The sequence below is a fragment of the Mirounga angustirostris genome, unplaced genomic scaffold (genome assembly GCF_029215605.1).
Source record: "Mirounga angustirostris isolate CCGP_5_RB_7025 unplaced genomic scaffold, mMirAng1.0.hap1 SCAF_4, whole genome shotgun sequence".
In the NCBI taxonomy this organism is placed as follows: Eukaryota; Metazoa; Chordata; class Mammalia; order Carnivora; family Phocidae; genus Mirounga; species Mirounga angustirostris.
The window spans coordinates 130,706,384-130,726,272 of record NW_026991712.1 but is presented as its reverse complement, the minus strand read 5'-3'; the positions used below and the strand labels follow the sequence as shown (position 1 = coordinate 130,726,272).

General features: G+C 35.5%; 1 pseudogene; it reads left to right on the top strand.

Moving 5' to 3' along the window:
- The first annotated feature begins 203 nt into the window (after window positions 1-203).
- Window positions 204-15,409, top strand: LOC123860340 (acyloxyacyl hydrolase-like; annotated as a pseudogene).
- The last annotated feature ends 4,480 nt before the right edge of the window (window positions 15,410-19,889 follow it).

Below are 19,889 nucleotides of genomic sequence, written 5' to 3'. Positions count from 1 at the left end.
TAAAAGAAATAAGTGTTGATATATCTAAAAGGAATTGTGTTCTAATGGCAGTTTAATTAAATTCTCAGAAGGAATTTAGGAATATTATTCCTTTGGATTCTGAAATCATTTTGTGACTTCATTTAGACTATAAGTATTCATTTATTTATTTACTTAACGAATACTTATTAGTGTTTTGCTCTTCTGTGCATGGGGGATACAGGATGAAGATTATACCATCTGCCACTCTTGGATTTACAGAAGATAAATTAAGTCTACCTGGGGTGGAGAATTTGGGGAAAGTTAACAGACTAGAAAATATTCAAGTGAGGCCTTGGCAGCCAGGAAGGTGGGGGAAAGACATTTTGGGATCTAGAGTGGCATAAGCCGAAAACCAGAGTGATAAAATTCTGTATAGTTTTCCATGCATGTTGGCTTTTGTAGGAGTATTGGAGCTGTAGTTATAGGTACATAGACAGACAGGAGCAGGATATGAAACTGGGAGGTTGCTGATGGCAGATTGTGAGGAACCTTTTATACAATATCACTGATTACTGATATTACTGATATAGTCAGTACCAGAAAACCTTGAGGATTTTACTGATTGATTGATTGATTGATTTTTAGAGACAGAGAGAGAATGATAAGCAGGCTCCCCGCCCAGCACAAGCCCAACGCAGGGCTCGATCTCACAACCCTGAGATCATGACCTGAGCCAAAATTAAGAGTCCAACACTTAACCAACTGAGCCACCCACACACCCCAACCTTGAGGATTTTAAAATGTGGAAGGATTACAAACAGATATATGTTATTAGAAAGATAAGTAGCAAAATTCAGGAGAATGTATAAGAAGCAGGGAGTGAGAGAGGAGAATGGTTTGAAGGTTATTGTAAAGATTTAGAGAAGAGATAATGATCATCTAAATTGCTAATACTTAGTATAAGAAGGAGCAAGAATTATTTTTTAATTATAAAAGTAAATTGTATTTCTTGAAGGATATTTGAAATATGAAGTATGATATGGAGACTTCTCAATTTGTTGATGATCTAATGAAAACCATAAGTAGTATTTTGTACATTTCTTGTCAGTGTGTATCTGTATGTGTGCACATGTGTGTGTAATGTATGTGTGTACATATATATGCAAGATATATAAGTATATAAAAATTTGCAACATATATAAATATATAGAGAGAAATAAATGCAAAATTGTCTCTGGTGCTTTGCTTCACTTTATATCGTAAACACTTCCCCATATATTGTCATAGTCTTCAAAACACTTGGCATGATTCTGTAGTATTAACCATTACTGGAGTATACCATAGTGTACCTAAACATTGTTTGAAATTTAGACTGTTTCCAATTTTTCACTATTGTGCAATATTGAGGATCTTGATTTACATTGACAACTGCTCAGCAGAAATGTTATAGTAATTTTCCTTTTTTCTTCTGTGTATGAGATCCTTGTCATTCTACCCTCGCCAATCAGCAGTATTTTTAAAATTGCCCATTTGATAAATGAAAATGGTATCTTATTAATGATCATATACAGGTAAACTTTTTTTTTCAGATTCATTTGTACTTATATATCAACTTGAATGAATTACTTGTTCATATAAAGATAAATTCTTTGTGTTGTTATTGCTTGTGAATTGCACTGACTTATAAATTCAGTGGGTATAGAATTCTAGAGAATCTCCTAAGATTTACTGATCAAATAAACTTTTTTTCTGTCCTTGGTATGTGCCAGGAACAGTTCCAAGTTGTTTATACTGCATGGGCATTTAATATTTTGAAGTACAGTATCAACACACTCTTCATCTATAAACAGTCCTCAATTTTGCTTTGTGAAACATCATTACCCTGACCTCAGCTCATATGTTTTGGATGAAGCTGGCCTCATTTCTTCTGGTTACCAGAGTTGGAGAATGTGACTTGGGAAAAGCCGATCAGCACATTCCATCTTTCTTGCTATGATTATTTCTTTAGGGAGGGGCACCAATCCAAGTAAAGTCAATCAAAGTTAATGAGAACCAATTTTCTATAAGGAACTCAAACTTTTGTCTACTTGGTTTGTTGATGGAAAGCTGAAGAAATCTGGTGCAACTGAGTAGCACTTAGGAATGGCAGCAACTCAGTAGAACCAGACCAAGATGATTCTGAACTTAGCCACTCCAAAGTTACACCCAACCTTGTTTTGTTGAAGACTTATTTTTTTCTTAAACTGGTTTGGATTTGATTTTCTGTTATCTACAACAGAGAGTTAACTGATAGAGTAATGAAAAACTCATAGCTCTTCCCTCAGCTTTTTTATGAACTGTTGTAATCAGTTATTCATTTAGTTTGAGAAAACATAAGTTTTCAAACCCTTCAACGTGTCAGAGTCTCAGGATCCTGGATATTGAGGTCAATTTTCATCAGCGTAAACATAGTGTAATGATGTGTCCCAGAATTTGTCATTTTAATCTTTTGAATTAAATATATTCTGTTGTTCTTGGAATAACTTCATTATGAACAGAGACTAAAATTCATTAATATTTTATGAAACAGTAAAGGGATCGACTCTTTGTATATTTAGCAGAGTCAGTTGCTGTGTCATGATGTAGTTCAAGGATTACAGATATTTCCTACATCATAAGGGCAAAGCAAAAACTTGCATCTTCAATCACATTAATAAATTCCTGTTTTTTATTCCCCAACTTTCTTAGCTTATAGGAAAATAGTATAGGATTTAGGTGAACAAATTTAATATAAACACAATCAGTGTGATTTCATTTCTTATTCCATTGGAATTATGTTATTGATGGAACCGGGCTTTGCATTTATTATATGTTGAGGAGTATTAATGGGGAATGAGACATTTTTCTCTTTGATCATTGATGTTTCTTTTCAAAATATAAATGTCTGACATTCTTTTTTTAAATTTTATTTTATTACGTTATGTTAATCACCATACATTACATCATTAGTTTTTGATGTAGTGTTCCATGATTCACTGTTAGGAGAAGCGGCTTCCTATCCTTGCCACCTGTTTCTTTCTTGACTGTTTTATAACCTCAACATGAACAAAACTTAACTCATTTCTTTTCTCTCCAGCCCCATTATCTAGTTAAATAATACCCAAGATGGAAACCTGGATTTGTCCAGTGCTACTTTTTATACCCACATGTAATTGTTCATCATAACTTATTATTTTACCTCCTAAATATCAGTTGCAGTCCTCTCTTCCATCCCTGAAGCTTTGGCTTTTTCTTTTCCCTAATAATTTCATGTTTGGATTACTGAAATAGTTTGTATACATTGTTTACCGGATTCTCTTATCTTCCTGAATCCCCTAATCCATCTTAAATCTGGCACTATATGACAGAATAGTGATTTATATAAATCACACAAATATGATTATACATTTGTTTTTCATTATAAACTCTTTCACGCAGTGAGGATTTTGATTTTTAAAATAATAGCCATGTTCAGAATTAATTTGAAATTCCTAATATGACAGAATTACCTTGTCCTCCTCACTCTTTTCCTCCTGCCTATCTGTCAAGTTCATATTTACAATGTCCTCCCATTTACCCTTTCTTTCAGCCATTTAACCATTATATAGTAAGTTTCTGCTGAAATAGTAGTACATTTTATGTACCTAATTCTCACATCAATCCTACAGTGTAAGAATTATTACTTCAGGGTAAGAATTACTTTACAGATGGGAAAATTGAATGACAGGGATCTGGGAGAAGAAATAATAATGCTTTTCCAAAGGTTATCAGGTGAAGGAGAGTTTGACTAACCCATCATACTATAAGCTTTAATCACATTGAATATATTCATTTTTAACAAGGCACCTTTCTTTCTCTTCCCTCCATCTTTCCTTCTATTTGAAACTCTCCTCCTTTCCAATCCACTTCAGTGCCCATGCATGTACAGCTCAATGAAGTTGAGATGAATCTTTGATGCAGTATATATAAAATGATATTTACTTGATTTGGAGGAAACCAGTATAACTTATTTTGTACCTATTTGCAAGCACTTAAGAAGCTATTCATGTAGGTTAATGATTCTCAACCCTTCAACACACACTGGGGAACCTCTGAAGAATATTCTAACAGTTTTCAGAAATATTGCTCTTTCTAAAGGCATTGTTTTAATGTTCAATTTCATTGTTTTAGATAAGTTTATGGACTTGGGATCCAGGAAGATTCAGGTCAGAATGATAGTTCTTTCATTACCAACTAGGAAGTCACTGGTGTTAATTAAAGTCTCTGAAGTGCAATTTTCTCATGAGTGAAAAGAATAATAAAGGTCTTTTCTTTTTAGTATTAGGTTATTATGAAGATTAAATGAGATAGATCATTTTAAAAAATTATCAGAGCACAGGGCTTGCCACATATTATTTCCTTAATAAGTGTTATATATTTATTATAAATGTTATTGACATTGTTTTGTTGTTACTTGGTTTTTGGAAACTTTGTTTCCAAAATACCTTTGTGAGAACATACAATATGCCAGTTATAATAAATATAAGTAATAACCTTTTCCAAACAATGTAAATATGCTGTGGAGACAGACATAATATTGATCTCATATCAAAACTGGTTAGATATCTTTCAGTAATTATTTAGTCTTGTTTCTTCCTGTCATCCTGCTTTTATTTTACCTTATCATTTTTTCACCCTGTTTTTAGAATAGCTTTCAGGTTTACAAATAAAGGGGTCTGAATATACAGAAATCTATTTTTATAATATTGTATTTTTCTACATGACAATAAAAGAATATAATGAAGAAAATTTGAAAGACACAAAAAGTAATCATTAATTAGAACACATATTTTTTGTAATATGCTTGGATTTTTTTTTTTTTTTTTGTACTTCAAAAATGTCAAATTACAAAGGCTAATATAACACCTTTTAAAAACCTAAAACACTGAAGAGGCATAATTCCTCTAAGGAAGAAAGAAAAACTCTTCAACAATAGTGTAAATTATTTATAGACCTCCTGCTTGAACAAGATAAGTTATTAAGATATTCTGAAATGATTAACTATTGTTTTAACTGCAATTTGTATTTCAACACAGGGGAGATAAAAACACTTTGGATTGGAAGTCCAGAAGCCTTGTCTCTTATTTGCTGATTGCATGGCATTCAGTAAGGCATTTTGTCTCTCTGTACCTCAGTTTCTCATCAGAGAAATTGGCATTTTGAATACATAATATCTAATCTACATTAATGGCCATACTGTGGTGTTAGAGGAAGATCCTAGAACCTCACAGATCTAGAAACTCTGTTGTTTACAAGTTGGGCAATTTGGCACATTACTCAATCTAATTGAGCATCATTTTTTTAATTAGAAAAATGTATATAATTGTGTATAAGTTGCAGATTTGCTGTGAGGTATATACAATAACCTATATACTTTGCCTGGCAGATATAGGTATGCAATAAATGTAGCTAATATTAATATTTTATAAAAGATTTGAGAATATGTGGCCTTTAATTTTCCCTATTAATGTTTAGTAAAACTCCAAATCCTTTCCATTAAGTATTTGAGCACTTTTCATTTATTTAACAAATATTTTATTCAACTTGGACCATGTGATAATGTTATATACAACTCTGTGGGTATACTGTGATTAACAACATAGTCATAGACCCTGTCTTCATGAGGGAAATAGGTAATATGATGGGAACACATAGTCAAGTATTTAATTAGAAAGTACAATACATGCCAGAAATGAAAAAAAAAAATTGTGAGAGTAAAGAATGGGAGAGATTTTTCAGATTGAGTGGTCAGGGAAGGTCTCTCTGAGAAAGTGTTGTTTAAGCTGAAGTCTGAAAAGAAAGCAACAAAGGTGAAGAGTGGTTGTATGGATATTCCAGAAAGATTGACATGGGCAGGAGGAATGGGGACGGCCAATCAAGGGAAAGAGCTTTGCATGATTTAGGAAAAGAAAACCTCTTTCAGCTAAGGGGTGTGAATGAGACATGATGAAGAGTAGCAAGCATTGAGGTTGGGAAGATGGACAGGGGCCAGATTGCATTCTGCATCATAGATCATAATGATTTTCAAAATCAATCTAAGTGCAAAAGGCTATCACAGAGGATTTTCAATCAAAAGAATAATATGATTCCAATTTCATTAAGAAAAAAGATCATCCCAGCTGCTGATTAGATATGCATAGGAGAGAGGCAACAGGGAAAGGAGAGAAACCACTTAGGTGACGTTGTAGAGGATGAGCCTAGTGATGTGGGCTAGGGTTATAGCATTGGCCATGAAGTGATAATAATAACAATGACCGGGACAACAATTATAATAGCTAACCTTTAATAAGAGTTTATGATGTGCCATCCTGCCTAGACATTTGAGCAGTATTGGGCTTACAGCAAAACTGAGAGGAAGGTATATAGATTACCCCTACACTCCTGCCCCCCCCCAAGAATATAGCCCCCATCATTATGAATATCACTAACCAGAATGGCACTTTTTTTTTTTTCTACCAAGAATGAACCTAAGTTAACATCATAATCACCCAAATTCTAGTTTACCTTGGGAAACACTCTTGGCGTTGTGTATTCAGAGGTTGAACACATGTATAATGAAATTTATCCATCATTATTGAATGATATCAAGTGTTTTCACTGCTCTACAAATCCTTTGTGCTCTGCCTATTCATCTCTCTGGTCTTCTATCCCTAAAACTGGCCTTCTATCCCTAGACATCTCTCTGGCCTTCTACCACTGATCTTATTTGTCATCTCCAGAGTTTTGCCTTTTCAGAAATGTCATGTTTGGAATATTAATGTATTTAGTCTTTTCAGATTGGCTTCTTCCACTTAGTAATATGAATTTAAGTTTACTCCATGTCTTTTCATGGCTTGATGGCTCATGCCTCTTTAGCACTCACTAATGTTCCATTTTCTGGATGTACCACAATTTACTTATCCATGCATTTACTAAAGGACATCTGGTTTCTTCCAAGATTTGCTGGATCTTATCATTTGCCAAGAGTATGCTTACTTTTGTAAGAAACTGTCAAACTGCCTTCCAAAATGGCTGAACCATCTTGCATTCCTATCAGTAATAAATGAAAATTTCTCTTGCTCCACATCCTCACACATGCAGTGTTATCAGTGTTCCAGATTTTGGCTATTCTAATAGTTGTGCAGTGGTATCTTGTTTTAATTGCATTTCCCTGATGACATATGACATAGAACATTTTCTCATAAGCTTACTTGCAGTCTGCATATATTCTTTGTTCAGGTGTCTTTTATAGCCTTTAGCTCATTTTTAAATCAGTTTGTTTTCTTATTGTTCAATTTTAAGAGTTCATTGTATATTTTGGATGAACAATCCTTAATCAGATATGTATTTTGTAAATATTTTCTCCCATTCTGTGGCTTATCTTTCCTCTTGACAGGGTCTTTCACAGAGCAGTTTATAATTTTTTTTACTGGAGTATAACTAACATAAAATGTTATATTATTTTCAGGCATACAACATATTTTTTAGGCATAAAACATATTGATTCAACAATTCTATACATTACTCAGTGCTCACCATGGTAAGTATAGTCACCATATGTTACCAAACACTGTTATTACACTATTATTGACTATATTCCCTGTGCTATACTTTTTATCTTTGTGACTTACTCTATGACTGGAAGTTTACCTCTTAATACCCTTTATTTCACCCATACCCCCACTCACTTCCCCTCTAGGAGTTTGTACCTCCTTTAAATTTAATGAAGTCCAGTTTATCAATTAGGGATTTTTTTTTATGGACTGTATCTTTGGTGTTATATTTAAAAAAACATAGCCAAAGTCATCTTTGTTTTCTTCTATGTATCTTCTAGGAGTTTATACTTTTGTGTTTTACATTTAGGTCCATTTCAATGAATTCCTGTGAAGAGTGTAAGGTCTGCACATGCTAAACATCTCATATGTGAATTACTACAATTAGTGTATTGATGAAGAGGTACAGCTTGGGGAGGTGATCACTTCCTGCAGATCATGCTATTAATGATAGGACAGAATAGCATCAGGAAGCTTGATATCACAGAACATGCTCTTTATCATAAAGCTACACTACTGTAAAATAGTGATCCGATTAGAGATAGGTTTTAATATATTATATGTAGAACTTAGAAATCTGTTGGATAGGGAAGGTAAACAGAGGGAGGAATCAAAGAGTCAAAGATGACTCTTGAGTTTTTAAGTTAAAATTTCTGTGTGTATGTTTCATGAACAAAAACTGAGCAAGAATATTTTATGAGTAGTATGATATTTAAAGTCATGGGCTTGAATAAGATTATCTCCAGAAAGATGGTAGAGACAAAAAGAAGAGCCAACATTTCATTCCAAAAAAGAAATTCAACATTTTTGTGTATGCTAGAGGAGGGAAAAAAGAAAAAAAGGATCTCAGGAGAAGCCAGAGAGGTGGGAGTATAAATCCACAAGAGTGTGAGAGCAGCTCAAGGAGAGTTAGTAACAGTTGACTATCAGTGAGATATTCAGGAAAATGAGGAATTACAAGTGTCTTATTTGGAAACAGAGATGGTCTGTGTGCTGAGGGTGCTTGTTGCTACTGGAGTGATAAACGTTTCTTAGTCTTTTCATGAAGACATTTTTCTGGCACTCAAACAGGCCAAGCCCTTTCTGATGTACCAGAACCTTTGTATTTTGGGTTTGCTCTGTCTGGAATGCACTAGCCTAAGAACTTTGCAGAATACACTTGCTATTATTTAGTGTTTATCTCATGTCACACATCTCCAAAAAGTACCTCCTCCCTCATTTATTTTTTTATCCCATAATGGTATTTTATTTTTAAACTCTTCTAAATATTGTATTTTTCATTTATCTTTTTCTCCTCATCTCCCACCAATTGAATAGAGTTCATGGAAATTAGGAACCAGTCTATTTGTTGAGCATTGCATCCCTAGCACCTGTAATGTTACCTAAGTAGAATGATATTCTATAAATTATATTAAATAAATGAATGAAATAGTAAAAAGATCAGTTATTGCCAGGGATTTGGGGTGGTGGAGAGGGAAGAACAGGTGAAACACAGGGTACTTTTAAAGCAGTGAAACTATTCTGTATGATAGGATGAATGACATTATACATTTGATAAAGCCTATAGAATGTGTACCACAGAGTGAATCCTAATCAAAACTATGGACTTTGGGTAATAATAATGTATCATATTGGCTTATCAATTCTAACAAACATACCACATCAATGCAAGATGTTAATAGAGGAAGCCGAAGGGGTGGCTATATGGGAATTCTGTACTTCTCCACTTTCTGTGAGCCTAAAACTGCTCTAAAATTAAAGTCTAGTAATTTAAACGAAATAAAAAAACAAAAACCTGTGACTTTCCTATCCTCAGATCTTGTCTTCTTTCAAACTGTCTTCCACACCTTTCCTATAGTATTTAAAATACAAATCTTGTAGTTCTTTCACTTAAAATCCTCAAAATCCTCAGAAGAAGCACAATTAGGTTATTGAAAAAGTAAAAAAAAATCTGCTGTGCCAGGTGTAGTAAATACTTTCATAAACAAGCCAACTATGCTTTTATTCTCCTATATTTTTAATTTTCAGGGAAATTATAAATTCTAGTTTTGGTGCCATAGAGCACCTCTCTTTGTTTTGCTGTCCATATACTTGTATTACTGTCACAATATTTTTGGATTTTAGTGAAGTCAGTCTCTCTAAGCCTTAGTTTTTTGAGTATTTGAGTTCACTCCAAAATACTCAATACTTACTATTGAGTATTTTGGAGTGAACAAATATATATATTAACACATTAATATTAATATTAAACATATTTAATGCAAGTTATTTAAACAAAATTCAAAATATGTAGATCTGATATATAAATATAATTTATAAACTATATTTTATAAATTTAAAATATTTATAACTATAAAAAATTTATATTAAAATTCATTTAAGGGGCGCCTGGGTGGCTCAGTTGTTAAGCGTCTGCCTTCAGGTCGGGTCATGATCCCAGGGTCCTGGGATCGAGCCCCACATCGGGCTCCCTGCTCAGCAGGAAGCCTGCTTCTCCCTCTCCCTCTGCCCCTGCTCGTGTTCCCTCTCTAGCTGTCTCTCTCTCTCTCTCTGTCAAATAAATAAAAAAATAATAATAATAAAATAAAATTCATTTAACATTAAAATAAATAGCAATCTTTTTAAAACTGTATGTTATCACTACTATGCTATTAATCTGTGCAATGTACTCTTTTATACTTAACTAATCTTTCATGTGCATAATTCTTGCTTCCCAAATAGGTTTGTCGGCTCAGCTAGGGGTAGGAAGCACACATTGTACAGATACCTTTTGATTTGTCCTCACCATAAGTGTCTCCTAAGATTTTTGAATTTTAAAGTAACTATCACTCTTCTCTGAATTCTTAATTTTAGCTAGTTGAGCACTAGCGCTACAACACTGAGCAAGTACAGATTTCCTCCCCCTCTGTCCTCATGGAGCTTACCCTCTTGCAAAGGGCAGGAAATAAACATTAAGTAAAAACCTCTGAGTGGTTAAAATTGAAGCTGTGATAGGGCTCTACAAAAGAAATGCATATTGCTGAGAATTGTGTGACAGGCAGCTTTTAACTGAGGAGCTTATCCAAGAAAACATTCTTGTGGCAAAGACAAATATTAAGGAGGAATAGTCATAAATTAGGCAATACAGGAAGTAAAAGAGTTCAAGAGAGAAAGAATTGAATCTGCAAAACAATGGCAGGAGTAATCAAAATGAGGCGGTACTGAAAGAAGTCCTCACGACTGAATGAGCACAGGACACAGTGTGATGTGAGGTTGGAGACTGACAAGAGATAGACTGGGCAGGTCTCCTTATTATGGGATTTAATCTTTTATTTTCTAAAATTAAAAAAAAAAAATAGTTTTCTAGTAGTAATGAAAAGCCACAGAAGGAATTTCAGCAAATGGGTATCATATTGTGCTTTCCTAAGAACACTCTGGTTGCAATATGAAAAAATGATTTCAAGAAACGAAAGTGTGAATTACCCTAAGAGACTATTAATAGGAGTTCTAGCAAGAGGTAGATGGAATGATCTTTCTTAACTCACTTTCCTCTGTATTGAAGTCTTTTCGAAAGTGAACCAGACAGTTCACCCTTAATGATATTTTCCTTGTCATTAGAAAGTGATGGGAAGAGTTTACCATAAGGACAATTGCTTCTCACTGTATGCCATATCTCTTTTAACATCCCACTTCAAAACAGATACTGCAGTCATGTGACAAATACATTGTTAGTGACAGAAACAAGTTACGATCATATGGATTCTCATATCTCATCTCTTACTGTATTTTTGAAAATGTCTCAATTTGTTTCATAATGAGCTCTTACACAGATTTCCTGTGTATTGTTGCTACCATCATGGCTGTATTTAAAAGAATGTTTGGGGGCTCCTGGGTGGCTCAGTCGTTAAGCGTCTGCCTTCGGCTCAGGTCATGATCCCAGGGTCCTGGGATCGAGCCCCGCATCGGGCTCCCTGCTCGGCAGGGGGCCTGCTTCTCCCTCTCCCTCTGTCCCTGCTTGTGTTCCCTCTCTCACTGTGTCTCTGTCAAATAAATAAATAAAATCTTTAAAAAAAAAGAATGGAAAGAATATCTACAGATTGCATATCCAAAAGAGGCAAATTAAAATAGTAATCAGGCCCTGATAAATTCAAGGACAGTAACATATTTAAGATTAATTAGCAAAACCTATCTAGGGGCCTGTTATCCATAGATAGGATTCTGAGGGCAGGAAAACCAAAATGGTGGTTTCACAGTATCCTTGCTGGTGGTGAGAACACTTCTTGATTATGTATGTAGAGTACAATGTATTTAATTGTTTCCAATGATATACAAAATTCCAGTTGAAGAAAATTATATTAAAAATGCATGAAAGTATCAGGTATCCCTCTGAGTGCAACTTTAAACCATGTTAGCCCAGCCAGTATTTCTTAAATAATTTTTTTTTTCTGTACCCTTATCTACCATATTACTTAATGATTGTTCTGTCTTCATTTTTACTTGGATTCAACTTACTTTATCTAGTCCTATTTAGAGAAGCCTTTCTTTATGTATAAATAATAAGTGACATTATTTTCTTTGGGGACAATATATTCTCTTGGTCCTTTCTCTCCCTGCCTACCCAGGGTCTGAATTAATTGATTAACTGATTAATTCATTCATCAGTTCATTCATTTTGCTTGTGTCTTGATCTTTAAAGTTTTGATATTTAAGATTAGAGGTTTTCAACCTTTGTTTGAAGGCATTATATGATTAAATCTCTAATCTATCTGGTTGTATACACTATGAATTTTTTGTTCTATGTGAAACAACAGGGAGTTTGTTTCAACATTCTGATACCAGATTTATCTTCAATATTCAGGTATATCTTTTTTCTGTAATTCAGGTGTTAATGGTAAAATCACTAATATGCATTTATCTGGTAAGCAGATTTAATTGAATGCTATTAATTTAATGGGATTTTCTCATTCTCGAAACGTTTAAAAAAAACCTTTGAAATGTATCTCATTCCATTTTACATGCAATTATATGTCAGAAATCATAATCTTTCAGGCTAGTTTGGTTTTCTTCTTTAAAGGTTAAATATATTTAAGACAGTTATCTTTATACAAAGGACCATTTTTCTCAAGAATCTATTGATGTTGAATGTGCATAAGAGCATAAGAGCATAAATGTCTTCAAACTGACCACTAGAACTTGATCTCTGATTTTGTTTGGTCACTCAGAAAATAGAAGTCTTCCAAACCATTTTTATCAAACAAAGAATATAAGGTTAGTAGTAATTCTATCTACTCCATTATAACAACAAAAATAATAAAGCCTCTAAACTTTATTTAAAATTAAAGCTTCTCTCCCCCCTTTTGGGTTGATTGCCTATAGTAGCAGAAAAAAAAAAAAAAAGGTAGGTTTCCCATATGTTACCTATGGGGCCCATTTGGCATCAGTTTCTTCAGGATGTGGCAAATATTTACAGCTCTCTTAGAGATACTTTTAAGGGTTACTCAGGAAATTCTCTCCTTAAGACTCTCTCTCATCTCTGCTTCCCTTGACATGTGTTTACGTATCTCCTTGAGCTGACCATTCAAGATCCCTCCCTCATTTCTAAAGCATTTGGCAATACTATCCCAGCCTCTTTTCAGCTGAGGTCCACTTGCCCCTCCATTTGTCCCTCTTTGCAGTATCTAAACCAACTCTGGCCAAATTTCTCTTATGTAGAGAACAGGAAATATGCCCCTTTGATCTGCCATCAGTAGGAGTGCAGTTATTTTCAATTACGCCCTGCTTTTCATTTAGCTGCCCAGCAGGCAGCTTTAGCTACAGCCTTTTGCCCTTTAAAATTCTCACTTGTGAGTCTGACCCTCATCCAGTGTGTCACTAGACTGCTGGGACTACAATCAAGCTTGCTGAGTTATTTCTTTGAAGCTCCTTTCACTAAGATTAAGGTCAGAAGACAACCATTCTACCCCAATACCCCTTGGGAGATGGGACTCACAGAATAGCTCTTGTCAAAGAAATACTTTGATTCCCAACTTACCTCTTGGCTTTTCCAAATTCTCTGACAGGCTGGAGATGGTTGGTCAGATAACAGCAGTAAAACAGTTACGTTCTTGCCCATCTCCTTGGCAAGTTGATATGGTCTTGAAACTCATAAATAGGTTTTATTCTGAGACAGACATAAACTAGTATTGAGATAAAGAGTCTCATTTTATACATTTTTGGGGTGTCTGTGTGTGTGTGTCACACAAAGGACTGTTTTTATATACCCTGCACATTATGAAGTACCAAACTGATGTCTATATACATAGTAAATGTTAAATCATATGTGAGGACATTAATACCGAAGTGATGTATTGTTTCCAGTGGTACCCTGTGCTTACAAAACTATGGAAACCTCGATCTCTTGCTGGTGCCTTCCAGCACCAAGTATAAGCAAAGGAGTCTGGTTTGGCCTTGTTGGGGACATAGTAGGACAGAAAAACACTGAAAATGGATAAATGGAGTGTACCTAGAAGATAGCAACACACTTGGGTTCAAATTCCAACTCCTATTCTTAGTGTAAGATATAAGGAATTCACTTAAATTCTTTGGGGAAAAATCACAAACTCTTTAGTTATTTTCTTAAAAGTAAGTTAATAATATCTACAGAATTGTGAAGATTAAACAAAATAATAAAATAAAAGTTCTATAGAATACAAAATGCAGCCTTTATGTACATTAGACTAAAACACTTTAGCATGCCTTCATAGGCATGGAAGAACCACTGGAGGTGCTTAATAAAGGAAGACATGAAATGTTAATCTAGTAACAGGTATAAGATGAATTAGAGGGGAGGAGTTAAGATGGTGGAGGAGTAGGAGGACCCTGAGCTCGTCTTGTCCCTCAAACACAGCTAGATAGTTATCAAATCATTCTGAACACCCAAGAAATCAATTGGAGGTCTGAGAGAACAAAACTGCAAGTCTGCAAGTACAAAAATGACCACCTTTTGGAAGAAAAGCTGTTCTTGAAGACCACCTGCTCTTTAGTGATAAGAATGTTTGGACCGGACCTCATAAAACTGCTTGGCGCAGATATGAATGCTGATGTGGTGTGTCATACACTGGAGTTTTGTAAGCAGGACACTGGCGAAGCATTACGTCATCTCTACCCACTTCCCAAGGAGCCATGGAAATTTACATTAGAGAAGGCAAGACAGATTGTGAAGAAATCCCCAACTCTGAAATATTTCAGAAGTAGTTCTGATGTTTGTTCCCTCCCATTTTAGGCCAAGATCTGTCAGAGGATTAAATCAACCCTAGAAAATTCTGTGTCATTCAAAGATGAGACAAATATAGCATTTTCCCAACCTTGAGGGGCTACCGCTGGTGAGGGAGAGACTGCAATGACAACAAGATTGCATACCCGGGCAGAAGGCCAGACAACTGAGATATACACGAGGATTCAAACTGTAATGGCATTAAGGGTGTTGATCCGAAAGATGGAATTCCGTAGGATAAGAAGTTCTGTGAAGGTTCACAGCCCAGGGGAATCATTTTGCTGGGAGACTCAGCTGGGGCTCATTTCACATCTCTCTTGAATGGATCACAGTTTCACAGATGTCTTTGCAATCCTTCATTAATTTACCAATACCTTTTACCAATGAGCTCGACTGGTCCCAACTCTTTGGTGCTACTGGGTTTCTGGACTCCATTAGTGGAATTAAAGAAAACTCTATTTATCTTTGATTACACTGCAATTACAGAGACTACCAGAATATTTCAAGAAATGGTGCATCTTCCCAAAACCTGGAGAGATTTCTAGAAACTATGGCTAGGAACCAACTGTTGGACCATCCAGACATCGTCATATACGCCATGGTTGGAAATGATGTCTGCAACAGGTGAGTTATGGAGAAAGAAGGTTTTGAAAATGCTTGGACTCTGGGTTCCCCCTCTTCTCTTCTCCACTCCACTGTGTTACAGTAGCCTGCTGTTGAGTTGAATTTCTCTGTCTTAGCAAGTCCTAGACACATATGAAATTGATAGAACCAATCCATAAAGCTGAAAGACCCTTTAAAAAAATATCTGATCCATTAAAAAAAGAAAAAAAAAAGACGGATTAGAGTAGGTGCAGACCAGAGGCAGGTCAATCAGTTAGGAAGCCTGATACTTCTCTTGTATAATAACAAGTGATAAATAAACAGGTAGGGTTTAAAAATAAAATATTCCATTAACTTGGTACAGGAATGCAAAATGGAATAGAGCTCAGAATGTATACTATTTCTCACATAAATTGGTGTTCCCAAAATGCTTGCAGTGTGTTTAAAGCTATGAATGAGCTACAGCAAATGGAGTGAGTAGACATAGTCACTGTCCCAAAGATATCCTCTTGGCCCTCACCACTCCCAGATGTATTTACAGCTTCTTGTTAGAAACTGTAGTCTGGACCTGAGTCTCTATCCGAGATGAGACCACAAGAATGTACTTGATCTGTGCTCACGTTAAGTTGGAAGTATTGAGGCGTTAGTGTAGCCTGTAGTAGCCCTCAACCAATGTCAAGGGAGGAATCAGTGGATCAAGAGCTGGTCCTCCTTACTCCTTTAGCAGGATAATTCAGAAGTGTGTCCTAGACAGTCTCCCTGCATCTCCAGTGGTCATGTGCCAGGTTGCCATGGAAGTAACCTGTTATTTAATGAAGCCAGAACTGGCTTTCTTCCCTTTCTTGTCTCACTTCATTCTCCTACCAGTGCTTTCAAAGATTATTTTTCAAATAAACTAACTACTTGCACTCAAATCCTTATTTCGGGGTCAACCTAAGATGAGGAAGGTTGAGGAATGACATAGCATTGTACTGACCTTAATGTGTCTTTATAATGTATTTATGGAGTAAGAATAACTTGTAGGTCCTTCTATTATATTTAGATGTTTACCCATCCCAATAGATTTTATTCTCATGGCACAATACCTATGTAATACTCACCTGTGATTTCTTTAGCATGTAGCATATTGTGTCGCCCAGAAAGATGCACAATAAATATTTTTAAAAGAACAAGTCAATAAAGAACTAAACAGCTTCTTTAATACAAATACTGCTCTTGGTTGCTGTAATCAACTGATAACCTTTTCATTCAAACGCTTCTCACATGATTTTCCTGCCGGCTGCATCTACTTTATTCAGGAATTGGACTTCACATTTTCTTTTGAATCTAGGCAATATTATTATAATGAATATACAGCAACTCAACAGAACAAAACACACAACTGTCCAGAGTTAGGTTGATAGCAGATTCATCATAGCTCTTTTTCTGTGGCCTTTAGTGTATATTGACAAAATCATAAGTTAAATGCCAGACTTTCAAATGTAAAGCCAAACCGTTTCCTAATACTGACTAAACAATTGTTGTATTAGGCATTTCAGACTGATAGTTCATTCCACAGCGATCGGTTTACTGCTCTGTGCATGCGGTTTCAGGAATACATCCTGATTCCAACAGGAAAACAAGGCTTACTGTTCTGAATGAAGCTGGAATTCTCTTCTCAGTTGAGGACACTAATGTGAGGATAAAGCAGATTTAGAACCCCAAATTGGCAGAAAGTATTCCCTGTAGGGTTACTCAGTACTGTCTGCCATATGCAGCAATCTCTCAATTCACGTGTTCGCCTTGCTTGATTGACAGCTGGCTAACGAAGCGGCAACAATCCAGTTAATTGATGTGAAGGAAAGAAACACCATACACACAGGCATAGAACACCGACATTCTTTAGAAGATTGTTTTACCTGCAAACAATAAAACTGTGCTTATATATTTAGGAAAATACAAATTAGGAGAGGAAGAAACATAAAGTTGAACATGATTTGTAAGCTTTATTTAATAGGCTATAAAACATAGCATATGTGTGAAATAATTATTTCTAATCACCTCACTACAAAGAAAGAACAATATTCATTTATAGGCTGTTTTATGGTTAGATAATACTTTTTTTTTTTTTTTTAACCTGGTGCATGTATTAATTGACAGTTTAACTTTGCAATGGGTTGGAAAAAATACTTTTCTGTCAGAGCAAGTTTAGAGCCTTGGATGACCTCCATTGTGCATACTGGGCCAGTTCTCATGGTAGGAGAACCTGAGGAAGTTTCCAGGATTGGCTGACCTCTGCAGCTCCCTTCCTGACAGGAGGGGAAGCACAAGCTAGCCCCTAGGGCAAGAGCTGAATGGCTCACGTATAGCGTCTGACCTGCTATTTTCAGGTAGGGCGCTCATCTGAAGTCAGAGTGGTGGGCACACTCCCTCATTCCTGGGCTGTGGTCATTAAGTAACCACTCAGGCCTCTCTGCAGCTGGCTTAGAGCATGGGGGATTTTTCCCAGACTCTTTTCCTAAGTGCAACTGGCTGGAAAGTGAATTTTCTCTTACAGGCTGCATCCAGACAGAGCAAGTAGAGTGGAAAAAGGAGAGAAATCACCCAGTTGTCTGTAAAAACTTGGGAGTTATTATCAAAGCTGAAACCCATAATTGACTTCTCTTGTCTATACTTTCTTAAAAGCCATAACCTATCATACTTAGGGCAAAAGGCTTTTTATCCTGACGGAGGAACATGAAAGGAGAGAAGTGTTGTTCACAGAGGGTAAGGAAAAGGACAAAATTCTTGTTTTTCTAAGAAACAAATTCTCCACTAAGAAATAGATTCTTCATTTTAGAAAACTAGGGAGTCAACCTTCCAGCTCTCTCATTTTGAAGATGCAAAATCTGAGGCTGGGAGATTTTTAAATGTCCTGCATTATTCATGTCCAATGTCATGTATAATGTTGGCAAATGTTGTAGTTTGGCTTCATTTTCGTCTGCTTTATAGGGAAACCTTTCCTAAAGAATTGTTTATGTCGACTTAATGAAAAAGAAGTTGAGAATTAAATTTGGCTGGTGTAGTCAGTTCTATTATATCATGGTCATAGAGGTATATCATTTTTGAACAAAAAAGGATCTTCAAAGATATGTATTATAACTTTATCATTGCAAAAATCAGAAATATATAGCCCCACATAATTTAGTGATTTTCAAGGTGATAAGAAAACCAGAGTTAGACACTCCTGATTCTCAAACAAGCTTTCTGCCGTGTTCCGTCTCAACACAAAGAAAGTAGTTGGTGCACATGGAATGTATTTTTCCCTCACTTTGGCTGCAAGATTTAGGAAAATTTTAGGAAATTATGAAATTTTTATTAAGAAGTAAGGATGAATTTCTGTATAGAATCCACATTGTTTGGAAATTGAACTGGTAATTATAAAAGAATGGAGTCTGTAGGCTTCCACAGACACATATGACTAACTAATAAAAGAACTAAGTCCTAGGTTTTATCTAAATGAATGTGAGTTAAGAGAGACACTATTAGACTCAGTGAGAAAGAATTGTAATATGGTAAGACTCTTAGACTAAAGATTAGTATATTGCCTAAATTCCTGCTGTCCCACCTAAACAATGATCATATCTCTTCAACCTTGAATGTTCCAAGAAACCAAGATGGGTAGAGAAATCAAGTTTCTAGATCCAGCCTGAGAGAAAGCTAGAGTCAGATCCATTCACTCCTGCCTTTTATTCTAAATGTAGAGGGATCATGTAATTTATCATCCAAATCAGGATATACTTTGTTAGCTAAAAGGTTTGCTAATGTTATTTTTGGGGGACGACATCTATAAATCAGAACCAAAATCTGGGAAATCTGTGATCTATGATAACCCTATCTAAATGCCATGTAGTGTGCTTGTTGAATTTTTGGTATGCTGGTCCACTGCCAGGGCAAGGGCTTCTGTGTATTTTGTAGTTGGGGTACAACTATTACCTCACTGATAATATTGGCTCAGTTACTCTAGATCACTATCCTCACTTTTTTTTAAGCTCAGTTATTTCAGTTCCCTTCAAAACTGCTTGCCAGGTTTGTGAGCATCCACATAAAATCTGGATTTGTATTCATATCTTTGTTTGCAACCTCAGAGCTGTAACATCAATGAATGTGCTTCTCTTTGGGAGATACACGCTAAGTACTGTACTAAAAACCATGTGTCTAATTATCCTTTCTTTCTTCCCCTCTCTTCACTGTGGTTTGCTCAGTGTAGAGGAGCATTGAACTCTAGTGTGATTGTTACATATGCCAAACTGCATCTTTCCTACGTCTTTTCTGAATGATAGATAGTATTGTCAGTGACTTTGGCAACCCTGTATTCAGCTGCTCAAAGAGGCTATACTTTCTGATTCTGGAAGAATTTACTTGTTTTTGTTTTGTTTTGTTTTAAGGGAACCACACAGGTGAATCCAAGAAGTCTACCATCTTTAGAAATTTCCAAGGTGGTTTTCTGATACACTGTTCACCAAAGAAATGCATACACGTACACG